The sequence below is a fragment of the Staurois parvus genome, unplaced genomic scaffold (genome assembly GCF_062004578.1).
Source record: "Staurois parvus isolate SC_StPar_1 unplaced genomic scaffold, SC_StPar_1.0 ptg000277l, whole genome shotgun sequence".
NCBI lineage: Eukaryota > Metazoa > Chordata > Amphibia > Anura > Ranidae > Staurois > Staurois parvus.
Window position 1 is genome coordinate 2,875,001 of NW_028318073.1, and position 25,351 is coordinate 2,900,351.

Here is a 25,351-nt window from a genome sequence, read left to right on the forward strand (position 1 = left end):
CTCCTCAACCTTTCCACGGCCTTCGACACAGTCGACCACCCCCTCGAACAAACTACACTCCCTCGGCATCAGAGACTCCGCTCTCTCCTGGCTCTCCTCCTATCTATCCCAACGCTCCTTCAGCATTACCTATAATGCTACCACCTCCCACTCTCTCCCCCTCTCTGTTAGGGTCCCCCAAGGCTCGGTCCTCGGGCCCCTTCTCTTCTCCATCTACACCTCCTCCCTCGGCAAACTGATACACTCTTCAACTATCATCTCTACGCTGATGACACACAAATTTACCTCTCCACCCCTCGCATCACCCCTTCAGTCTCCGCCCATATCACCCACCTACTGAACGACATATCAGACTGGAAGTCGCTCCATTTCCTTAAATCTAACCTTTCCAAAACCGAGCTCCTGATTTTCCCCCCAGCCCGTGCCCCCCCCCCCTCTCCATCACGACCAACAACTCCACCATCAGTCCCACCCCACAAGCCAAAGTCCTAGGTGTCACTCTAGACTCAAACCTGTCCTTCCAACCCCATGTCCAATCGTTGGTAAACTCATGCAGACTCCACCTCCGCAACATCCCTAAAATACATTCGTTCCTAACCCCAGACACTACTAAATAACTCATTCACTCCCTTTTTATCTTACGTCTGGACTACTGCAACTCCCTTCTCACCGGCCTACCTCATCGCAGACTATCCCCGCTTCAGTCTATCCTTAACTCAGCGGCCAGACTCATCCACCTTACCAACCGCTCCTCTTCTGCCACCCCCCTCTGTCATTCCCTCCACTGGCTCCCGATTGCCCAATGCAATAAATTCAAACTACTAACACAGACATACAAAGTCATTCATAACACTGCCCCAAACTACCTCACCGACCTGATACCCAAATACCACCCAACCCGTAATCTTCGCTCCTCAGAAGACTTTCTACTTTTACTTTCTAGCTCCCTGGTCTCCACCTCCCACGCCCGACTGCAGGACTTCTCCAGGACTTCCCCCATCCTCTGGAACTCACTACCCCAATCCATCAGAATGTCCACTCCATCCCCCACAGCCACTTCCTCCTGTACCACTATCCCCTCCCTCTTAGATTGTAAGCTTGAAAGAGCAGGGCCCTTGAATCCCTCGTGTTTTGTTTTGTTACTGTATTGTCTCATGTTCTGTCCCCCACTATAATGTACAGCGCTGAGCAAACCTTTTAGCGCTATATAAATACTGTATAATAATAATAATCCCTAAAATTACCCCGAGGCCTCAGAGGAGGTGGGGGGCATTATCTATATGCGTATGTATCTTACGCCTGTGGAGATCTTTCCCTTAAAGGGGAATACATGTTATAAGTGGAGACTCTATAAAGGTGGTGGAAACATCTCCCCATGGTTATTCGGATTGTTCTCATAACCTCATGCTCAAAAGATCTAACGCTTCCTTTTTTTACTATGTGGTTTTCCTTGTCTTCTGCTAATCTCAATATTCTGACCATGGAGATTATACTCAATAAGATTTCTAGTAATCTTACCCTAATATCCCTTTCCATTTATGTTTTATTTTTAGGCCAAAGCATTTTGATCTTCCTGCCATTTGTAATGCTTCCCTCCTTTATAATCTTTAACATCTTTTTGGTATTTATTTTTTCTTTTTTTTTAGTGTCATTATCATATTTGGTTAAATAGTGTTCTAATTGTTGGGCTCTGTTTTTATGCTCTTGGGTTATAGGTCCCCACTTATACCCCTATAATTCCTCCTGAGGCCTCAGAGGAGGTGGAGGTGGGGGGTATTTTCTATATGAGTATGTGTCCTACTCCTGTGGAGATCTTTCCATTAAGGGGAATACCTGTCATTTTATTGCCTTTCTTGTTTTGTCTACTTTTAATAAACAAACATACTACACTATGAATATATAATTTTATTGGGATTATTATGTTCATCACAACTGACAGAGAGTTGACATTTGAATTGATATTGGATTCTACTTACTTTTTCTGGGTCTGTTTATTAGGCTTGTGATAGCTGCTTATGTTTGGTGAGCATTCCCTCTACAAGGGATGGGAGCAAAGACACGGTGATTGGGAACACTGTTCTATTTTATGGACACTTTTTACATCTAAGTATATGCTGTATGTGGTTACTAATTTATAGTTTTGAAGTAGTTATATGTTCACATAGAGATTTAAAGGAGTAGAACCTACCTTTATTTATTTATTTGGTTTCATAATATATTGTTGCATTCACTTAAAGGGGCAGCTGCACTTCATACCATTTTATTTTTGGGCTGACGCCCCCTTACTACTTTATATACATAAGTGTTCCTACCAACCTTGCAAAGGTAATACCGACAGTGACTAATGTGAAAAAATATGGATAGGAGAAACATTGCTGCTTCTGCAGACAGCAGAACTACATATTGTACAGGAAAAATACAGTCAAAAGCTGAACATGCTCCTAGGAGACTAAGCAGGTAAAACAGATTATAAATAAAATTTATACAATTTATATTTCAATAGGAAAAAGAAAAACACTTGCAAGACCAGTAAAATAAATACAAGCTATTTTTAAACTTCAATAACATGCATAATCCCAAACCTAACAATCCAATAATTCTTTGTAACCTTGGCAGGATGAAACTGCAGAGCACAAGGCTTAACAATAGCCTGACAGCATATTTTACTGCATGGCGTCACTGCCAAGATATTTGCTAACAGACTATATATGCATAAAATACCACAACATGTATTTTCGGAATGTTTCATACATAAATGGAAAATATAAGAAAAAAAAAAACTTGAGCTGGGTCAAGTAACAAGAGAATGCCATGCAGAAGTCTCAATTCTACCTTTTTAAAATAAGCGATTGATTCACTCAAACATCTGAGGCACATGTGAATAAATACCTCAAGGCAAAAGCAGAAGAACGTTGACATTATTTCATCTTTATTGGGTGTCTTTGCTGGTGATTAGAAGTGTTTCTATGTATTCTGTAATGCAATGTAGAATAAATTTACACTGAATAAAATCGGTCACTCAATCTTACATGAACTCATTGGCTGAGTAAGACCAGAAGTATTCTAATGCTTACTGCAGGAATTATTTATGAAGGATGCAAAGGGAAATTCTCCTAGGGCAGTGGTGGGCAACCTTTTTTTTCAACTGAGCCAAATCTCGCCAAAACCACGATTGAAATTTATTTTGAGAGCCACATTTTTAAAACTGAAAATACATCTCCCATATAGTAATTCATCCCCCATAGTAATTCATCCCCCATATAGTAATTCATCCCCCATAGAGTAATTCATCCCCCATATAGTAATTCATCCCCCATATAGTAATTCATCCCCCATAGTAATTCATCCCCCATATAGCAATTCATCCCCCATATAGCAATTCATCCCCCATAGCAATTCATCCCCCATATAGTAATTCATCCCCCATAGTAATTCATCCCCCATATAGTAATTCATCCCCCATATAGTAATTCATCCCCCATAGTAATTCATCCCCCATATTAATTCATCCCCCATAGTAATTCATCCCCCATAGTAATTCATCCCCCCATAGTAATTCATCCCCCATATAGTAATTCATCCCCCATAGTAATTCATCCCCCCCATAGTAATTCATCCCCCATAGTAATTCATCCCCCATATAGTAATTCATCCCCCATATAGTAATTCATCCCCCATAGTAATTCATCCCCCATATAGTAATTCATCCCCCATATAGTAATTCATCCCCCATAGTAATTCATCCCCCATATAGTAATTCATCCCCCATAGTAATTCATCCCCCATATAGTAATTCATCCCCCATATAATAATTCATCCCCCATAGTAATTCATCCCCCATATAGTAATTCATCTCCCATATAGTAAGTCCCCCATATAGTAAGTCCCCCATATAGTAAGTCCCCCCCCCATATAGTAAGTCCCCCCCATATAGTAAGTCCCCCCCCATATAGTAATTCATCCCCCATATAGTAAGTCCCCCCCCATATAGTAAGTCCCCCCCATATAGTAAGTCCCCCATATAGTAATTCATCCCCCATATAGTAAGTCCCCCCTGTGTCAATTCACTTACCTTTGCTCCGCGCGTTCCTCTCGTTGTGCTTCCCGCGCCGTTCTGGTCTTCAGGGCGGACTGTGAGAGGAGAGGAGTTCGTCACGCTGCCCCGCCTACATCCTGGCTGCCCCGCCTACATCCTGACAGCTGCAGAGTCCTGACTTTTGGGGCGGCCGCCCGAGAGGAGGGAGGGGAGGGAGGGGAGCGGGCGCCCGGCACACAGAAGAGCCGCATTTAAGCTTGTAAAGAGCCGCATGTGGCTCGCGAGCCGCGGCTTGCCGACCACTGTCCTAGGGAATCATATGCTGACATTGGCTCAAGTAAAATTTGATGGCATACATGTCGTATTCTACAATAAAAATGTCCCTATTTTCAGTAGGATGAATATGCACCAGGAAAATGTAGTAACCAGTGAACAGCCGTCGAATGTTACTTGCACAGTATCAAGAAATGTTTTTTTCAGCCTGCAAGTGAATCTGTTCTTCATAGTTCTGAAACACTGTTTATATATGGTTTAAACATCCAACTCCAGCACACTAGGCATGTGGGCTGACATCCTCATAGCAAAGGAGCAGCTAGCATACAGCCCCTCTACTATACTGATACCAGCCCAATGTTAAAGAGGTCTCTCTTCCAAAGCACAGACACCCAACGCTGATGGGCATACAACTCTCCTGCACCCCTATTGCCCAAGAAGGGGACCTGACGAGGGCAGCTTAGATGGGGAAACAGCTCTCATTGTTTGACCACTATTTGTGTGGAAGTAAATTAATGTTTTGACTGACATTCTGCGGTTTAGCCACAAGATGTCACTGTTTTTCTAACACAGGCTCAGACTGCATAGATATTTGTATATTCATGAAGAGGTGGGGTTTTGCACTCAGAGTTGGAGTTTAGGGAACAGGAAGAGGAGGCTGCAGCCATGTTTTGGACAGTGCTGAATGAAGGGGCTGTGTGTGCTGATGAGATTGCTGCCAGGAAGCTGATGAGATTGCTGCCAAGAATGCTGATGATATTGCTGCCAGGAAGGCTGATGAGAGCAGAGGAACTAAGCAACATATACGGCAAGACCGCATGCTTGTTGGAGAGACATTTGTTCTGTTCAGAGTCACCAGCGGATTCAAAGCAGACCCGGGTCGGTAAGATCGTGCACGCACCTCATTTCAGTGTTGGCGCCTTGAGTCCAGGCCTATAGTTAGTTAGTTAGGGTCTCTGTTTGTGTCAGGCCACAAGTGTTGTTACTGATTATTGGAAGGACTCCACAACTTAAAGTGACATTTCACATTGGAGAGCTGATAAAATCCTACAAACTCAAGCCAGACTGGCGTTTTGCTCAGAAGGAATACTCAGGCACATGCTACAGGACCAGTTATGGGGGGGGGGATACTGTAGATTTGTGTAAGATTGTAAGCTGTTGTGCTGCACCGCAGGCTAGCCCATACCGTACACCCATACACTGATTCCTGCTCTTTTAGGGTAATAACAGGTAAGGTGTGGCAGCTTATTTGTGCAAGTAGGTAAATTACTTCACTTTCTATCTTCATCCATCAGAAGGCGCCGTGCTGTGCAGCACAAGGGTCTCAGCCTTTGGGCTGGGTGTATGTAAATTTATTGTATGTTTCCAGCATTTGTGGTTATGTTTATTTGCCACATCTAAGTAAAATTCTGTTGTGGCAAAAGCTGGTGTAGGGGTTGCTTTCCTTGTTCGTGACTTCACTGTATCCTGGGGAGCCCACCCCAGTACATGGCTTACATATGCACCACCTACCTTCCCACCATTAAGAAAAGTGGGGTCAACTCCTTCTCTGATAAACTGGTTTTAGGCCTCCCTTAGGCCATGCTAACACTATGCTGAGTTTTTGAGCTGTGTTTGCAAGGGTACAGCAGCCCATTTATTTGAATAGGCTGTTGTAACTGCGTTTCACGCAGGAAAAAAAGGTTCCTGCAGCATTTTGAAAACGCAACGGCAGGGAAATTGCATGGTGATTTTGCACCATGCGATTTCTCTGCGGTTCTTGCACCTGCACACCTGCTGTGGTTTTAGATATGTGGGGGTGCCATTAAGAATGAATGTCAGCCTTGTGCATCTCTTAAGAGCAGCTTGTCTTGGCTCTGGGTGGTTGCGGGTGCTGGAACAGCTGCGATTCCCGCACCCGCAGCCACCAGCATAAGTATGAATCTAGCTATAAACCCAGTTCACCATCCCAAGCACACCAACAAGAATATTAAATGTAAATAAACATTTGTTTTAATTTAACAAATCTATTTTTAATAATAAAATAACCTTGCAGGTTCCAGCAGAGTCGAAAGGTGTCTCCCTGTGGTTTTAGTTCAGTGATGAGAATTAAAGCAAAGCTGCCCTATTCTTACTACTCAAACTCTTTGAACATGAGTGGTGCTCACTATGGGCACAGCACTGCCCACATTAGGTTTAATATCCCACAAATCTCCAATGTGTTAAAGGATATGTCCAGCCAAAATGTTTTTCACTTAGTTTGGGATGGAGTAGGGAAGGGTTAAAATGGGTTTCTACTGCTATCAAGAATTCTGTTAGACGTCACCTTGCATCTAGTTTTGCTGACAACGTATTACCTAATAGGAACTGAGAGGAACTTTCCAACAGCAACACACAAGAATAAAAACAAAATTTAGTAGGGGGAGACCAGGACCCCTGTCAGATTTTTATTTTTGTGCCTCTGTTATAGCTTTTCTCTCACTTCCTCTCTGGTTCAAGCTTTTTTTTTTTTAGATGAACAGGAAGTGAGCAGAAACCTTTATAAGGGTCACCATACATGTGGCAAACTAGCCATACAATATTTGTACAGTCTTTAGATTTACCAAAACTATGTAATATGAGGACCTATGTAATTTATCAAGTTAATGTGTAACCAACCAGGTATGCCTTTGTGCTATATGGTTGTTGGTAGCTCTAAAAAGGTGTTTGTACAATTAGATTGTATTGTGTGCAGTGAAATTATCAGGGTCCTGGATAGCAGTAAATACAAACAGGACCTGGCTTGAAAACTATTTGAACGAATCAGATTGGACACTAAAGCAGAACTTTACTCTGCAATGTAAATATAATGTCTTAACAACAATAATAATAATAATAGGTATATGCACTTTAGTATATTAAAAAGGAGACCAGGTGCAACAGATCAACGTTCATAATTAACTTTAAATGATGGTTGTTCACTCCAGAAGGTATCCTGCAGCTCTCAGAGGCCTGTGGAAGAGCTGGGTGAGAAAGAGAGGGTTACTTCCAAAAGCCAGCTCTGAGTGCAGAGGCAACAGGACGGGAACTGCCGGAAGCTGGTGTATCACAGTGTCGGTGGTATCCTCCGGCACTAGTATGCCACTTTAAGTACTGTGGGTTTGTCATTTTTGGAATATTTACATCTACATTTTGACCATACAGCTTTCATATATAGAATCTTTGTTGTTTGTACTTCCCTCTCTCCCCTGGCCCATTCACAGAATGCACTGTATTCTGTGAATGGTTCACAGAATCCGTGTTCTGTGAACGGGCAAGAGGGAAGGAGGGGCAGTCAACATTGTGGCTTCAATGTATGGAAGTCGCAGTGCTGTAAGTAAATTGTGACAATTTGTATGGAGCATGGATATAATTGCCTTGTGTGAACAAGGCCGAATATGAAAAAAAGACATACAGTGCCTTGAAAAAAGTATTCATACCCCTTGAAATTTTTCACAGTTTGTCATGTTACAACCAAAACTTAACCGTTTCAATACCGTGCAATTTTACACCTTCCTGCCCAGGCCATTTTTCAGGTTTCAGCGCTCTCACACTTTGAATGACAATTGCGCGGTCATACAACATTGTATCCAAACTAAAATTTGATCATTTTCTTCACACAACTAGAGCTTTCTTTTGGTGGTATTTAATCACCGCTGGGGTTTTTATTTTTTGCTAAATTAACAAAAAAATACCAAAAATTTTGAAAAAAAACCACATTTTTCTTTGTTTCTGTTATAAAAGTTTACAAATAAATAATTGTTCTTCATAAATTTAGGCCGAGATGTATTCTGCTACATGTCTTTGGTGAAAATAACCCAAATTAGGATGTATTTTTTAGTTTGTAGGAAAGTTATAGAGTTCACAAACTATGGTATAGATCTGAATATTGATCAATCCTGAAGTACTGACAGCCAATCTAATATCTTGAGGTCCAAGAATGTCAGAACAGTACAGATATCCCCCAAATGACCCCTTTTTGCAGAGTAGACAGTCCGACGTACTTCATAAGAGGCATGGCGAGTTTTTTGAAGTTGTATTTTTTTGTCATAATTTTTCGGAAAATTAAAAAATTAAAAAAATTATTTTCACTATTTTTTTTTTTACATATTGTCACCAGTGCAGTACAGCGTCATCATATAACTGGCATTACGGTGAACAGTGACACTGACTGGTGACAGTATGAAAAAAAAATATATATATATATATTTTTTTTTTATTATATTTAATTTTTTATTACATTTTTTTTTTTTTTTTTTAAGATTTTGTTTCATATTTTACTATGACCAAAACAGTACAATGTTACCATAGTAACACTACTACTTTGGGGAAGTGATCAGTATTTTTTTTTTTTTTTACACAATTTGCTTAGAATTACTTTGCTATAAGCAAGCATTTACCTGAATGAAATCGATTCATTCAGCTTTTTTTTTTTTTTTTTTTTTTTTGTGCTTAGCTGTGATTTGGTCACAGCTAATCACATGACATGTGCATGTGATTAGCTGTGACCATTCACAGCTAGGCACTAGTATACAATGGATGGCATCATGAATGAAGCCATGCATTGTATACAACTGTCATGTGACCTGCTGTGATTGGTCACAGCAGGTCACATGGTACCGGCAACTCGGATCTGTCATCGGCCGTGTCCGAGGTGCACGGGCGGTGACAGATCGCACTGCTGCGTCGCTCTGCAACCGCGCAAACCGCGCATGTGCGGGAGCACGCCAAATGGCGTGCACCCGGAAAGCTGCAGCGCTTTTCAAGCCGCCAAACGGCCATTGGCCGGGCGGCTAATGGTTAAATAGAAAAAAACGTCTGCGCTGCTTTAGGTATAGGATAGGACTATTGAAAAAAGATGCAAACACCTAGACCTAGACACCAATAGCACAAGGAAGCAAAACAAATAAAATGGTGTTGTGCTAATATCAATAGTACTAAGGACACAATAATTCGAAAAGTGGGGAGATAGAAAAACAAAACAGAGGTGATAAGTATAAAGGCCTGAATCCAGACCTAATTAGGTGCAATATGAACTGTGACAAAGACAACGTGAGTAATAATCAGCAAATGAACATAAATAACACATAAAAATGTAAAGGCCTGAACCTAGACAAAACTAAGTGCAATATAGATTGTGATGAAATACAACGTGAACAATAGTCAACAAGTGAACATGAATAATGTATTCAACATAATAGGACTAACACGTCCTAAATAAAAGTGCACAACAAACACAGTGCAAAGAAAACTGTGCCAAAATCAAATGGCAAAAAATGTGCAAAACTAATCATACATGGTGCATGAAATTATGAATTAATTATTGTGTTCTTAGTACAACCAAAAACTTAAATGTATTTTATGTGATAAACCAACTCAAAGTGGCACATAATTGTGAAGTGGAAGGAAAATGATAAATGGTTTTCAAAATGTTTTACAAATAAATATCTGAAAAGTATGGCGTGCATTTGTATTCAGCCCCCTTTACTCTGATACCCCCAACTAAAATCTAGTGGAACCAATTGCCTTCAGAAGTCCCCTAATTAGTAGAGTCCACCTCTGTGTAATTTAATCTCAGTATTAATACAGTTGTTCTGTGAAGCCCTCAGAGGTTTGCTAGAGAACATTAGTGAACAAGCAGTATCATGAAGGCCAAGGAACACACCAGACAGGTCAGGGATAAGGTTAGAGAAGTTTGAAGCAAAGTTAGGTTATAAAAAAATATCCCAAGCTTTGAACATCTCATGGAGCACTGTTCAATCCATCATCCGAAAATGGAAAGAGTATGGCACAACTGCAAACCTACCAAGACATGGCCATCCACCTAAACTGACAGGTCGGGCAAGGAGATAATTAAATCAGAGAAGCAGTCAAGAGTCCCATGGTAACTCTGGAGGAGCTGCAGAGATCCACAGCTCAAGTGGGAGAATCTGTCCACAGGACAACTATTTACACAAATCCAGCCTTTATGGAAGAGTGGCAAGAAGAAAGTCGTTGTTGAAAGAAAGCCATAAGACACAGCAAACATGTGGATGAAGGTGCTCTGGGCAGATGAGACCAAAATTTAAATTTTTGGCCTAAAAACAAAATGCTATGTGTGGCAGAAAACTAACACTGCACATCACCCTGAACACACCATCCCCACCGTGAAACGTGGTGGCAGCATCATGTTGTGGGGATGCTTTTCTTCAGCAGGGACAGGGAAGCTGGTCAGAGTTAATGGAAAGATGGATGGAGCCAAATATGGGGCAATCTTAGAAGAAAACCTGTTAGAGTCTGCAAAAGACTTGAGACTGGGGTGGAGGTTCATCTGCTTGTTATAACATTAATTTACAAAACTAGGTAGCTTCTATTTAGTGACTATTTTCAGACTGCTAGAACAGAAGGAAGGCTATGAAGGCTTCTGCTAGAACAGAAGGAAGGCTACTTCTTGTACTTTTCCAAATAGGTTATCAGCTTGTTACTCTAAATCAAATCCATTTCCACTAGATAAACCATGTACTTGACCCAAACTTTGAAGTTTTACATATTGGGAAGACAGCTTCCTGTTTGTCAGGCAAAGCCCTGGCAATGTTTCCACATAAGCCTTTATTTAACCACTTGAGCTCCTGAAGATTTACCCCCCTTAATGACCAGGCCTCTTTCTCGGCGCTGCACTAATTCAACTGATAATTGTGCGATCATGCAATGCTGCACCTAAACAAAATTTACGTCCTTTTTTTCACACAAATAGAGCTTTCTTTCGGTGGTATTTGATCACCTGTGCGCTTTTTATTTTTCACGCTATAAAAAAAAAAAAAAGACCAAATATTTTGAAAAAAAAACGATATTTTTTACTTTCAGCTATAAAAAATATATAGTAAACTCAAAGTTAGTTATAAATTTAGGCCAAAATGTATTCTGCTACATGTTTTTGGTAAAAAAAATCCCAATAAGTGTATATTGATTGCTTTGTGTGAAAGTTATAGCGTCTACAAACTATGGTATTGATACTGCAATTTACCCCATTGTTTTGCTATACTGCGCTGCGCTAGTTTAACGGACAATTGCGTAGTCATGCAATACGGTACATAAATGAAATTTATGTCCTTTTTTTAACACAAATAGAGCATTCTTTTGGTGGTATTTGATCACCTGTGAACTTTTTATTTTTGGCGCTAAACCCGAGAAAAAGTTCTTTGAAAAAATGTTTTTTTTGAAAAAAACAATATTTTCTCATTTAGGTCATAAAAATAATCTAAAAAAACTAAAATATCGTCATAAATTTAGGCCAAAATTTATTTTGCTACATGTTTTGGTTATAAAAATCCCAATAAGTGTATATTGATTGCTTTTTGTGAAAGTTATAGCATCTACAAACTATGGTATAGATAATGGAATTTACATAGCTTTTACTTTCTGACTGCCCATCACATTTCTTGAGGTGCTAAAATACCAGGATAGTACAAACACCCTCAAATGACCCCTTTTCGGAAATTAGACACCCAAAGCTATCTGCTGAGAGGCATATTGAGTCCATGGAAGATTTATTTTTTTCCCACAAGTTTCTGGAAAATTACAAAAACATTTTTTTTTTTTTTTTACACGAAGTTGTCATTTAAATGATTTATTTCTCGCACAAGCCATGGGTATATGTGGAATTACACCCCAAAATACATTCTGCTACTTCTACTGAGTATGGGGATACCACATGTGTGAGACTTTTTGGGAGCCTAGCCACCACTTTGAAAGCCTGAATGCGCGTAACTTCCTCATTACACTTCCTCACTACCTATCACAGTTTTGAAGGCCCTGACATGCCAGGATAGCCCCAAACCCCCCCCCCAAATGACCCCTTTCCCCTTTCTGGAAAGTAGACACCCCAAGGAATTTAAAAAGAGGCATGGTGAGTATTTTGCAGATCTCATTTTTTCTCACAAGGTTTTGAAATATAAAAAAAATTGAAAAAATAGGTTTTTGTTTTTTTTCATTTTCCAAAAACTTGTGGCAACAAATGAGATCTGCAAAATACTTACCGTGCTTTTTATCAAAATCCTTGGGGCGTCTACTTTCCAAAAAGGGGTAATTTGGGGGGGTTAGGTGCTATCCTGGCATTTCAGGGCCTCCGAAACTGTGATAGGTAGTCTGGAAGTGTAATAAGGTAATAAAGCCCTTTAAAAGCCTGAAGGTGCTTATTGGATTTTGGGGTCCTGTACTTGGCTAGACTGCCAAAAAGTCTCTCACATGTGGTACCCCCATACTTGGGAGAAGAAGCAAAATGTATTTTGGGGAGTAATTCCACATATACCCATGGCATGTGTGAGCAGTAAATCATTTAAGTGACAATTTTGTGTAAAAAATATATATATATATATTTATTTTTATCATTTTCCAAAAACTTGTGGTAAAAAAATAAATTCTTCTATTGATTCAACATTCCTCTCAGCAAATAGTTTGGGGGTGACTACTTTCCAAAAAGGGGTCGTTTTGGGGGGGTGGGGCGTTTTATGCCCAGCGTTAGATGTTTATGCCACACATCATTCACTCTTCTAACCACCTGAAGACCAAGCCTTTTTGTTCACATGAAAAAAATCAGTATTTTTTGCTAGGAAATTAATTTAAACCCCCAAACATTATATATTTTTTTAAAGCAGACATCCAAGTGAATGAAATGGTGGGTACTACAATTTTTGTTATGGCACATAGTACTCGCGCAGCGATTTTTCAAAAGCAATTTAAAAAAAAAAATAAAAAAAAAACATGACATGCTTTAAAACTGCGCATGCCCCGTGCAATGACGACAAACTGCAAACATTTTTAATATCCATGGGCAGCACTTTAAAAGCTACCATTTTAGATTTACAGAGGAGGCCTAGTGTTAGAATTACTGCCCTTGATCTGACGTTCACGGCAATACCTCATGTGTGTGGTGCAACAGCTGTTTACATAACGGCACAGGGTCAAGGCTTGTGCACACAGGTGTGCGCGCATGGGAGGGGCAATTTTTTTTTTTTTTTTTTTTTTTGTTATTTTGAATTTTTTTAAAATTATTTTTACATTGTACCTTTCATTTTTTTTTTTATCACTTTTAATGCTATACCAGGGAATGCAAATAACCCCTATAACTTCAATGGGCATTGTCATATTCTTTTTTGAGAAATCTGGGGTCTTTCAGACTCTGGATATCTCCTCTACCCTTACATTATCTAATCAAACCAAAATCAGTGTGATCAGATGCTTTCCCAATTTACAAATGGCGCTGTTTATATCCTGCGAAACTGAAGTGATGAAATGCTTTTAGCTTCCGAATTCCTAGACTATAGAGATGATTGGCACCATTCTGGTCTCCAATCAGCTCTATGGTCAGCTGGCAGAAACACCGGCTGCATTCTCAGGTACCCCTGATGGCACAGGACTGCCCGAGAAGGCCGTGGAAGGCAGCGGGGGAGGGGGGACATCATCTCCCACTGCTTGTAAAAGCAATCTTGCAGGTAATTAGCCACTAGGATTGCACTTACATGAAAGCCGATCGCCGGCTGAAAAAAACAATACCAGGATGATGCCTGCAGCTGTAGGCATCATCCTGGTATAACCATTCAAATCCAGTGATGTACCAGTACATCGCTGGTCCTTGTTGGTTATATATGCTATGTTCTTTTTTTTTTTGTATGCAGCCTGTGAATGAATGAAAAAATGAGAAGAAATCTCTGCCAGAAAAAGTGTGTGGTACGCCCACCATTAGAATATACCACCTGCATCCACCCACTTCTCATGGTGAGCACACATTAGGTCACACTTTGCCACAAGTGCCAGTTCCAAGATTGAATAAATGTCTAAATAGTGGCACGCTTGAATAAAAATTGTCCACGTATAAGTGGTACCCCATATGGAGAAATGATGACACCAAGTCCCAAACTATCTTGCCACTGCTCCCCATGTAGTCTGGGCATCCGGGCGGGCTCCACGTGACTATCTTTTCCCTCGTAAATCCGAAACTTATAAGTATAGCCTGTTGTCCACTCACAGGTCTTCTACATCTTGACCCCATATCTGGCACGCTTGCAGGGGAGAAATTGTTTGAATGCAAGGCGGCCAGAAAAATTAATGAGGGACTCCTCAACGCAGATGTTTTGCTGGGGAGTATAGACTTCTGCAAATTTTAGGTTAAGGTGATTTGCGAGGGGCTGAATTTTGTGGAGCCGGTCAAATTCAGGGTTACCCCGAGGATGACAGAGTGTATTGTCGCTGAAATGCATAAAACACATTATACTCTCATATCTACAGTCAGGTCCATAAATATTGGGACATCGACACAATTCTAACATTTTTGGCTCTATACACCACCACAATGGATTTGAAATGAAACGAACAAGATGTGCTTTAACTGCAGACTGTCAGCTTTAATTTGAGGGTATTTACATCCAAATCAGGTGAACGGTGTAGGAATTACAACAGTTTGCATATGTGCCTCCCACTTGTTAAGGGACCAAAAGTAATGGGACAATTGGCTTCTCAGCTGTTCCATGGCCAGGTGTGTGTTATTCCCTCATTATCCCAATTACAATGAGCAGATAAAAGGTCCAGAGTTCATTTCAAGTGTGCTATTTGCATTTGGAATCTGTTGCTGTCAACTCTCAAGATGAGATCCAAAGAGCTGTCACTATCAGTGAAACAAACCATCATTAGGCTGAAAAAACAAAACAAACCCATCAGAGAGATAGCAAAAACATTAGGCGTGGCCAAAACAACTGTTTGGAACATTCTTAAAAAGAAGGAACGCACCGGTGAGCTCAGCAACACCAAAAGACCTGGAAGACCATGGAAAACAACTGTGGTGGATGACCGAAGAATTCTTTCCCTGGTGAAGAAAACACCCTTCACAACAGTTGGCCAGATCAAGAACACTCTCCAGGAGGTAGGTGTATGTGTGTCAAAGTCAACAATCAAGAGAAGACTTCACCAGAGTGAATACAGAGGGTTCACCACAAGATGGAAACCATTGGTGAGCCTCAAAAACAGGAAGGCCAGATTAGAGTTTGCCAAACGACATCTAAAAAAGCCTTCACAGTTCTGGAACAACTTCCTATGGACAGATGAGACCAAGATCAACTTGTACCAGCAGAGTGATGGGAAGAGAAGAGCATGGAGAAGGAAAGGAACTGCTCATGATCCTAAGCATACCATCTCATCAGTGAAGCATGGTGGTGGTAGTGTCATGGCGTGGGCATGTATGGCTGCCAATGGAACTGGTTCTCTTGTATTTATTGATGATGTGACTGCTGACAAAAGCAGCAGGATGAATTCTGAAATGTTTCGGGCAATATTATCTGCTCATATTCAGCCAAATGCTTCAGAACTCATTGGACGCCGCTTCGCAGTGCAGATGGACAATGACCCAAAGCATACTGCAAAAGCAACCAAAGAGTTTTTTAAGGGAAAGAAGTGGAATGTTCTGCAATGGCCAAGTCAATCCGATTGAGCATGCATTTCACTTGCTGAAGACAAAACTGAAGGGAAAATGCCCCAAGAACAAGCAGGAACTGAAGACAGTTGTAGTAGAGGCCTAGCAGAGCATCACCAGGGATGAAACCCAACATCTGGTGATGTCTATGCGTTCTAGACTTCAGGCTGTAATTGACTGCAAAGGATTTGCAACCAAGTATTAAAAAGTGAAAGTTTGATTTATGATTATTATTCTGTCCCATTACTTTTGGTCTCTTAACAAGTGGGAAGCACATATGCAAACTGTTGTAATTCCTACACCGTTCACCTGATTTGGATGTAAATACTCTCAAATTAAAGCTGACAGCCTGCAGTTAAAGCACATCTTGTTTGTTTCATTTCAAATCCATTGTGGTGGTGTATAGAGCCAAAAATGTTAGAATTGTGTCAATGTCCCAATATTTATGGACCTGACTGTATGCCTGGCCATGGCAGCAGAGAACACGGCATATGATGAATCGGGTCTGCAGACCCATACAACCGCAATTCATTTCTTTTAGTAATGCCCATGTTGAGGGTTAGGCCCAAAAAAAATGTAAATTTGAAAACCGTAATGAATTTCCATGCGAATAGTCTGGCAAGGTTTGAATTTGGGTTGGCGGCAATAAATTGCTGTGCATATAAACTGCTTTGATCCACAATCAACGCATACAGATATGCCGTGTAAAAAAACAGCTCCAAAAATCAAGGAAGTATGTGAAAGACCAAGATGTACTAGACCGCTGGTACTCGCCAGTTCACCAAAAGGTAGAGCGGCACTAGTACTGGCACTCTGCTGCATATGAGAGTCATCAAAATTTACCAGCAAGTGCTAACAGAGATCAGGCCTGATTCTGCGAACACTGCGGTTTTGTGTGCAATGTATCAAGTGACAGTGACCTACTGACACTGCACTTGCTGGGGGAGAAGGGGGGGTAAGCGTAGGGGCTAAATGCAGGTGTTGGCAGGTGCAGGGGCTGATCCCATTAACGCTGCATTTTTGGGGACGCTTTACTAATGTGAACGCTGGTATAGTGCTGACCTGATCAAAGATATTGACCCGTTCAGACACTATACTAGCAATGGAGGTTTATTGTACATGAGCGTGCTCCTGGCAATCAATGGGTTAAACGTGATGACTGGTGTACTGAGGGGCAATCTGACGCTATCTGGCAGGGGTGTGAAAACCACGGAAGCGCGAATCACGTATATATATATGTGTGATTTTGCGTACCCATGCCACCCTGTAGCAGTATTTCTGCTGTAGGGTGGTCAGGAAGCGGTTACAGAAGAGGTTTGTGTCACGGCACTGCGTTACTTTTCCTGACAATTGCAACACTGCACCCAAATTAAATTTACATCCTTTTTTTCCCACAAATTGAGCTTTCTTTTGGTGGTATTTGATCGCCTGTGCATTTTTAATTTTTTGCGCTATAAAAAAAAGGCTGACAATTTTGAGAAAAAAAAACAATATTTTGGACTTTTTGCTATAAAACATGTCCAGTAAAAAAAATTAAAAAATCTAATTTTGTCACAAATTTCATCCAAAATGCATTCTGCGACATGTCGTTGCTAAAAAAAAATCACAATACGTGTAAATTAATTGGTTTATATGAAAGTTATAGCGTTTACAAATGGCGGGAAAGATACTGGGATTTTTAATTTTTTTATACTAATAATGGCGGCGATCAGCGACTTATGGCAGGACTGCGGCGGACATTTTGACACTGGGGGGAACTGATTTGGGGTCACTGACATCCCCAGTGACACCAATACAGTGATCAGTGAAAAAAAACCCACTGACACTGTACTAATGGCACTGGGGAGGAAGGGGTTAACATTTTTTTTTCACTGAAAGGGTTAACTGTGTGAGGGGAGAGTTTTACTAGGGGGCGGGGGTGTGTGCTGGACGGGGCAGGCTGATCGAAAGAGATAAACTCTTCTCTCCCTCTTCAGCTTGTCAGAAGCTGAGAGGCAACTGACAGAGAGCAGGGCTGTGTGTAAACAATGCAGCCCTGCTCTCTGTCAGCGATTACCGCTAGTCGCAGGGAAACGGCCGATAATGACCGGCCGTGACCCGGCGGCTGACACCCACTGCTGACACCCGCGGGACAGGTAGGGCCTCGTGCGCGCCCCCTACCTGTTTTGCAAAACTGCATTTTAAAACGTGGTTTTGCCCAGCCCTGCCGCCCTGCAACCGTTTTAATGCAGTGGCTGGGGCTCAAGCGGTTAAAGAAAACAAAACAAGATAGTATTCAGGAAAGAGAAATCTGGATGACAGTAAATTTTGCAACTCCAAATAATGTAAAAATGACTTTCATCCTAATTAGAAAAAAAGTATCTTCTTTACACCCCGGTCACATCAAGTTCACTGTAAGATGTCAAAGTCGGGTGAGATGCTGATTTCAGGTGCGATTTGCAAGACATCTGACACAGAGTGTAGTGCATGTACTACTACCAAGTCGGACCTGCACCGATATAACTGTTGTAATTGCAGACAATAGGGTGCAACTTGGCATGCGATTTGCTAGTCGCATGGCATGCAGATCGCATGCCAAGTCACACCCAGCGTGACCGGGGTCTTAGACCCCTTTGGTCACAAGCTCTTCCACAGCATACTTAGCACCTCTTAATAAACTATATAGAAAGATTTTAGATAGAAAGTCTGGGCATTAAAAAGGTAGAGAAAAAGTTAAGCCTCATTCACATGGGTGGTGAGGCCCATACACTGTAAATTGGCCATTTGTTCATGTGGCTTGTCCTAATCAAGTACTGCAAGCCTGTCAAATTAGGATGAGTGGCTATGTTGGTGCAGCCTCTCTATCCACATAAATTTACATTGGCTGCCTAAATGCAGCACCTGGTGGCTCCAACTGGATAAACAAATGGCCATTTCACAATATACAGGCCATAGTGCCCGTATGAATGAGGCCTCATGGGACACAGTAGTGATGTAGGGGCTGGTAGAATTCCACTAAATGCAGCAAGCAAGACACTCGCAGAATTGTGTCAACTTTGAAGACTCTTTGAGTGAGATTGCTTAGCAATGGAGCAAATATTGAAAGGGTGCTGGGAAAGGCAAGTAATATTATTATTATTATTATTAATACTACAGTATGCATTTATATCAATTTTGAGAAAAAAGTATGTTACTGGTAGGATCAGCAGGAGAAAATAAAGAAAAAAAAAGCATGAAAAAAAAGGTAAATGAATGCAGTTACTACATATAGGGCAATATATGAAACTTTTGTTCTTGGCTTCATATTTGCTTGAAGGAATTTGAATTTCTGTATATCATCCAGCATTTACAAGAAGAAAGGACTACATTAAGTATGTTTTGATCTGATGCATGCACGGTCATTTACTTTTTATATCACTAAGGATGTGAGTCCTCTCTGATAAAACAGGATTGGCAGTTTCCTTCCAATGCCTGGATAGCTTCTAATAGGCAAACAGCCTAATAGCAGACATAGCATAGCAATCTGTGGAGTACACCCTACTTGTATATCTGAGGTGCACATTTTCTAGAAAAATATGAATGATTATTTCTAAATTGTTTTAGAAGGTTCCAGTCAAAATATACAGTGTGTCAATATAATCACTTGGAGCTTATTTACATCTCCAAGGTAAGAAGTAGCAATTGGTAATCAATTTATATTACAATTCGATTACTGCAACTCCATCCTCACTGGCCTGCCTCGCCACAGGCTATCCCCGCTTCAGTCAATCCTGAATATGGCAGCCAGAGTCATCCACCTTACCAACCGCTCCCTTTCCACCACCCCCCTCTGCCAATCCCTCCACTGGCTTCCGATTGCGCAACGGATCAAATTCAAAATCCTAACACTGACGTACAAAGCTGTCCATCATACTGCCCCAAACTACATCACCGACCTAATATCCAAGTACCACCCTACACGCACTCTCCGCTCCTCACTACTTTCTCTCTAGTTCCCTAGTCTCCTCCTCCCATGCCCGCCTCCAGGACTTCTCCAGGGCGTCACCCATACTCTGGAACTCCCTACCCCAATCCATCAGACTATCACCTACTCTCCTCTCCTTTAGGCACACCCTGAAAACCCACCTCTTCAGGAAAGCCTACCCCACCCCTTGCTAATTCCTGACCTCCTCCACTCTTCCTACCACTTCATCCCCCACAGCTATTTCCTCCTATACCACTATCCCCTCACTCCTAGATTGTAAGCTCGAAGGAGCAGGGCCCTCGAATCCCTCGTGTATCGCATTGTATTATTATTGTACTGTCGCATGTTCTGTCTTCCACTGTAATGTACAGCGCTGAGCGAACTGTTGGCGCTTTATAAATACTGTATAATAATAATTTAAACTCCTCAGGAATTACATAGTATAAGGCTAAGAGTTTAACTTTTTTCTTGAAAATAGACAGATATAGCTTAGGAGTCAAGAATAAGGCCTTTATTCAATCCTCTTCTAAAAAGGATCTCCCAAGAGTGCTCACCAATCTGGAGTGAAATGGGACTTCATCCCTTGAGAACCAAGTTGAGTTCCCACGAAGCAAGATGTTAGGGATCCGGCTATGACCAGAAATGTGTGGACTGACACAGGGAAACGCAGACTTCAGGTATAGTGTGAATAAGACAATTTATTAAGACTAAACAAAACAGAAACGCAGTGCAAGACTAAACAACAACACAGTGCAAACCAACCAACCCAAACCTCTAACAGATAACAATAGAAACAATACTAAGCGTAGTCGGGCAGGCCGGGTCGGTAGCAAACGGGCAGGCAGGGCACAAGGAGCAGGCAGAAGAGTAGTCAGGAATAGCCGAGGTCAGGACAGGCGGAGTTCATGCAGAGTCAGGGATCGAAGCAGAATCTGGATCAGGCAGAAAGCAGACAGGATGCAGGTACAGGGGCCCATGGGAAACATACACCAAGGCCCTGATCACAGGCCTGGCCATTCCTTAAATACACATGTTGTAATCAGCTTCAGGTGATGGCTCATTGCAGGAGTGAGCCTCTGGTTGCTGAGAGCACCTGCTGACCAGCCCTGGTACTGCAGCCCACAAGGCAGGTGAGTCCCACCACCACTGGCAAGTCCATTCCTGACACAAGAAGAGATTTGACACACCATGAGTAAACCACAGGTGGTTCAGGAGCAGAGTCAGATACAGTGAGGATTTTTGCAGGTTTAGAAGCAAGATGAAATCATTCTAGGTTTATAAAGGTGATTTGCAGACTGGTTCACAAATCCAGAGTGAGCAGAAACAGCTCTGACAACCACTATTATGCCCCTGAACCATGCCACAGTCATTGTTAATACATTAGGGCTCAATGAGGAGCTAGAGATACATGAAGTCTTGTGATACTACATGATGGTGTTTATTTAGTCAGGGCGTTTTTTTTTTCTCCCACACTGTGGTTAGGCAGTTGCTCTTACTGGCTAAGTACAATTGAGCAGCGAATGCAGACGGTTTTGATTATTAATAAACATACTAGCTTTATTCTCATATGATTTGGATATTTATTTACTTATTGTACCACTTACTGTATGGACCATGCCTTTAGGGTAGGGCACAGGAATATATAATTTAATCTTTAATCCTAGGAGATAATGTATCAGACATGGTGCCCAAGGAGCTGGTCCATAGAATGGCTAAGAGTCAGATACAACTGAACAGATATCACACACATTAAGTAATTCATTAATAATTAATGTGGAGTTTTAGGAAGGGTTGGCAGCCCTGAATGCTGTGGAAGATATTGACACTTATAAATCACTCAACTACAACGATAGTAATAGCTTATAACTGAGCACACAGCAACATTTTTTTTAATTGGTAGAAATGTGTAAGGTTCAGAAGATTAAAACATTTTTAAGAGATATTTACTGTATGTTGTGCCACATTCACTCCTAAAAAGGATAATAAGAATCAAATGTAATTTATAACTAACCAAGTGAATGTCCCAAACAGAAAATGCAGCATAGCTAGAACAAAGCAGCCAAGATAATATATACTGTGTTTAAGCTGAAGCATAGCCAGTAAAACTTCCATATATAGCAGCTGTACATGGAATGCATTACCTAGACCATTTACTCTTGGGATTGGTAACATTAACAAAAAACAGGTGTTGCCCTTCTATAAACTAAAGTTAATGGCTTAGGCTTTCAAATGTTGGGTAGCTTTATTATTTTTAATTATAGATTATCCTGATTTACCACAGTCTTGCATAAATAATCAGAATTTTAATTCACTTTAACTTTCAGCTCTATTTACTTTTTGTAAACAATCTTTTTAACAATACAGAAAATAGTTATAATATAATATTCTTTTACATAAAATATGTCAACTAGCCATAAATATTAGGCATTGTTCATAGGCGAGATAACACTCTACAAAAAAATAAATCTTTTTTTATTTCTCTCATGAGGAGTGTACCAGCTTTATTTCAAGAGGGAACTTTTTCCTACGTTTGTATTTCTCTCATTGGTTCCAATGAAGTTGCAGTGTTGTCCTTACCATAGTTATACAGACACATAAGGGCAAAGTAGAGTGGAAGTGAAATGGAGAAAAAGGATTTTTTTGTACTCACACAATAAAATCCCTTTCTCAGAGTCTACTGAGGTCTATTCAGTTTGACAATAATCAGCCTGGGGTTTACTGCTGCCTACAGGAGAAATAGACACTAAGCACCAGGAAAATTGAAGCCTAGCCCTCTTGAGGCTATAACCCCGCCATCCTCCCACCTGCTCATATGTGGCAAGCAGTCCAAACAGAGAATAATAGCATTATGAGGGGAGGGAGCTGTGTCTCTCAATGGACAGTGAGAAATAGATTTTTTGGTGAGTACAAAAATTCTGTTTTTTCATCCATTGAGGGGCACAGCTTGATAATAAGCAGCCTAGGGCTATTTGAAAGCATTATGGAGACTAGCATGCAAAAAAAATGGATGATCATTCAGCCGATAACCACATCGTGTGTATGAGGATTCGCCCTTGTTCGCAGGTGTGCGACTTGTCATACGATTTGACTGTTCCAAATCACATGACAAGTCGCACTCTATTGCCGGCAATGGAACTGTTCAAATCGGTGTGACTTGCATGAGCAGATATAAGACAAGTCGCTCCTAAGAAAGCTATGGTCCCCATATTTGAAAGTGCGCTACTTCAAGTGAACTAGCACGCTTTCAATGTCGCATTCAGTGTGTACCAGCGCTTAAACCGAGGGGTGGGAGAAATGAAACAAACATAAGGTAACCAGTCCAAAAAGAAAAAAACAAAAGTACAAAACAAGGACATTAAATAGCCGCTTGCAGAACCTTTTGACCAAAACTAGTATCTATAGAGGCTGACATGTGGACATAGTAGAACTTAGAGAACATATGTCATAGCTAGAGATGAGCGAAGAAATGAAAAATTCGATTCGGCTGATTCGGCGAATTCCAGTGTGAAATTCGATTCGATGCGAATTTCTCCGCTACGAAGATGACTTATTTAAAGGGTTTCTAGGCTTCAGAGAGCCTTTAAATTAGTGCAGAACACTGTACCTTTAATTTAAATGCCCTTGGAGATGAGGAAGGAGAAGGAGAAGGAGAAGGATGAGAAGAAGGAGAAGGAGAAGGATGAGAAGAAGGAGAAGGAGAAGGGTGAGAAGAAGGAGAAGGATGAGAAGAAGGAGAAGGATGAGAAGAAGGAGAAGGAGAAGGATGAGAAGAAGGAGAAGGAGAAGGATGAGAAGAAGGAGAAGGAGAAGGATGAGAAGAAGGAGAAGGATGAGAAGAAGGAGAAGGATGAGAAGAAGGAGAATGATGAGAAGAAGGAGAAGGATGATAAGAAGAAGGCTGAGAATAAGGAGAAGGATGAGAAGAAGGAGAAGGAGAAGGATGAGAAGAAGGAGAAGGATGAGAAGAAGGAGAAGGAGAAGGATGAGAAGAAAGAGAAGGATGAGAAGGAGAAGGATGAGAAGAAGAAGGATGAGAAGAAGAAGGATGAGAAGAAGGAAAAGGATGAGAAGAAGAAGGATGAGAAGAAGGAGAAGGATGAGAAGAAGGAGAATGATGAGAAGAAGGAGAAGGATGATAAGAAGGACAAGGAAGAGAAGAAGGAGAAGGAGAAGGATGAGAAGAAGGAGAAGGATGAGAAGAAGGAGAAGGATGAGAAGAAGGAGAAGGATGAGAAGAAGGAGAAGGATGAGAAGAAGGAGAAGGAGAAGGATGAGAAGAAGGAGAAGGATGAGAAGAAGAAGGATGAGAAGAAGGATGAGAAGAAGGAGGAGAAGGATGAGAAGAAGAAGGATGAGAAGAAGGAGAAGGATGAGAAGAAGGAGAAGGAAGAGAAGAAGGAGAAGGAGAAGGATGAGAAGGAGAAGGATGAGAAGAAGGAGAAGGATGAGAAGAAGGAGAAGGAGAAGGATGAGAAGAAGGAGAAGGATGAGAAGAAGAAGGATGAGAAGAAGGATGAGAAGGATGAGAAGAAGGAGAAGGATGAGAAGAAGGAGAATGATGAGAAGAAGGAGAAGAAGGAGAAGGATGAGAAGAAGGAGAAGGATGAGAAGAAGGAGAAGGATGAGAAGAAGGAGAAGGATGAGAAGAAGGAGAAGGAGAAGGATGAGAAGAAAAAGGATGAGGAGAAGGAGAAGGATGAGAAGAAGGAGAAGGAGAAGGATGAGAAGAAGGAGAAGGATGAGAAGAAGGAGAAGGATGAGAAGAAGGAGAAGGAGAAGGATGAGAAGAAGGAGAAGGATGAGAAGAAGGAGAAGGATGAGAAGGAGAAGGATGAGAAGGAGAAGGATGAGAAGAAGAAGGCTGAGAATAAGGAGAAGGATGAGAAGAAGGAGAAGGATGAGAAGAAGGAGAAGGATGAGAAGAAGGAGAAGGAGAAGGATGAGAAGAAGGAAAAGGATGAGAAGAAGAAGGATGAGAAGAAGAAGAAGGATGAGAAGAAGGAGAATGATGAGAAGAAGGAGAAGGATGATAAGAAGGAGAAGGAAGAGAAGAAGGAGAAGGAGAAGGATGAGAAGAAGGAGAAGGATGAGAAGAAGGAGAAGGATGAGAAGAAGGAGAAGGATGAGAAGAAGGAGAAGGATGAGAAGAAGGAGAAGGAGAAGGATGAGAAGAAAAAGGATGAGGAGAAGGAGAAGGATGAGAAGAAGGAGAAGGAGAAGGATGAGAAGAAGGAGAAGGATGAGAAGAAGGAGAAGGATGAGAAGAAGGAGAAGGAGAAGGATGAGAAGAAGGAGAAGGAGAAGGATGAGAAGAAGGAGAAGGAGAAGGATGAGAAGAAGGAGAAGGATGAGAAGAAGGAGAAGGATGAGAAGGAGAAGGATGAGAAGGAGAAGGATGAGAAGAAGAAGGCTGAGAATAAGGAGAAGGATGAGAAGAAGGAGAAGGAGAAGGATGAGAAGAAGGAGAAGGATGAGAAGAAGGAGAAGGAGAAGGATGAGAAGAAAGAGAAGGATGAGAAGGAGAAGGATGAGAAGAAGAAGGATGAGAAGAAGAAGGATGAGAAGAAGGAAAAGGATGAGAAGAAGAAGGATGAGAAGAAGGAGAAGGATGAGAAGAAGGAGAATGATGAGAAGAAGGAGAAGGATGATAAGAAGGAGAAGG

At 41.2% G+C, this 25,351-nt stretch overlaps 1 protein-coding gene across 2 annotated transcripts in view; it reads right to left on the minus strand.

The window, feature by feature from the left end:
- The window catches only part of CDC42EP3 (CDC42 effector protein 3), a 92,888-nt gene that overhangs the window by 25,346 nt on the left and 42,191 nt on the right, over positions 1–25,351 (minus strand). The window lies entirely within an intron of this gene.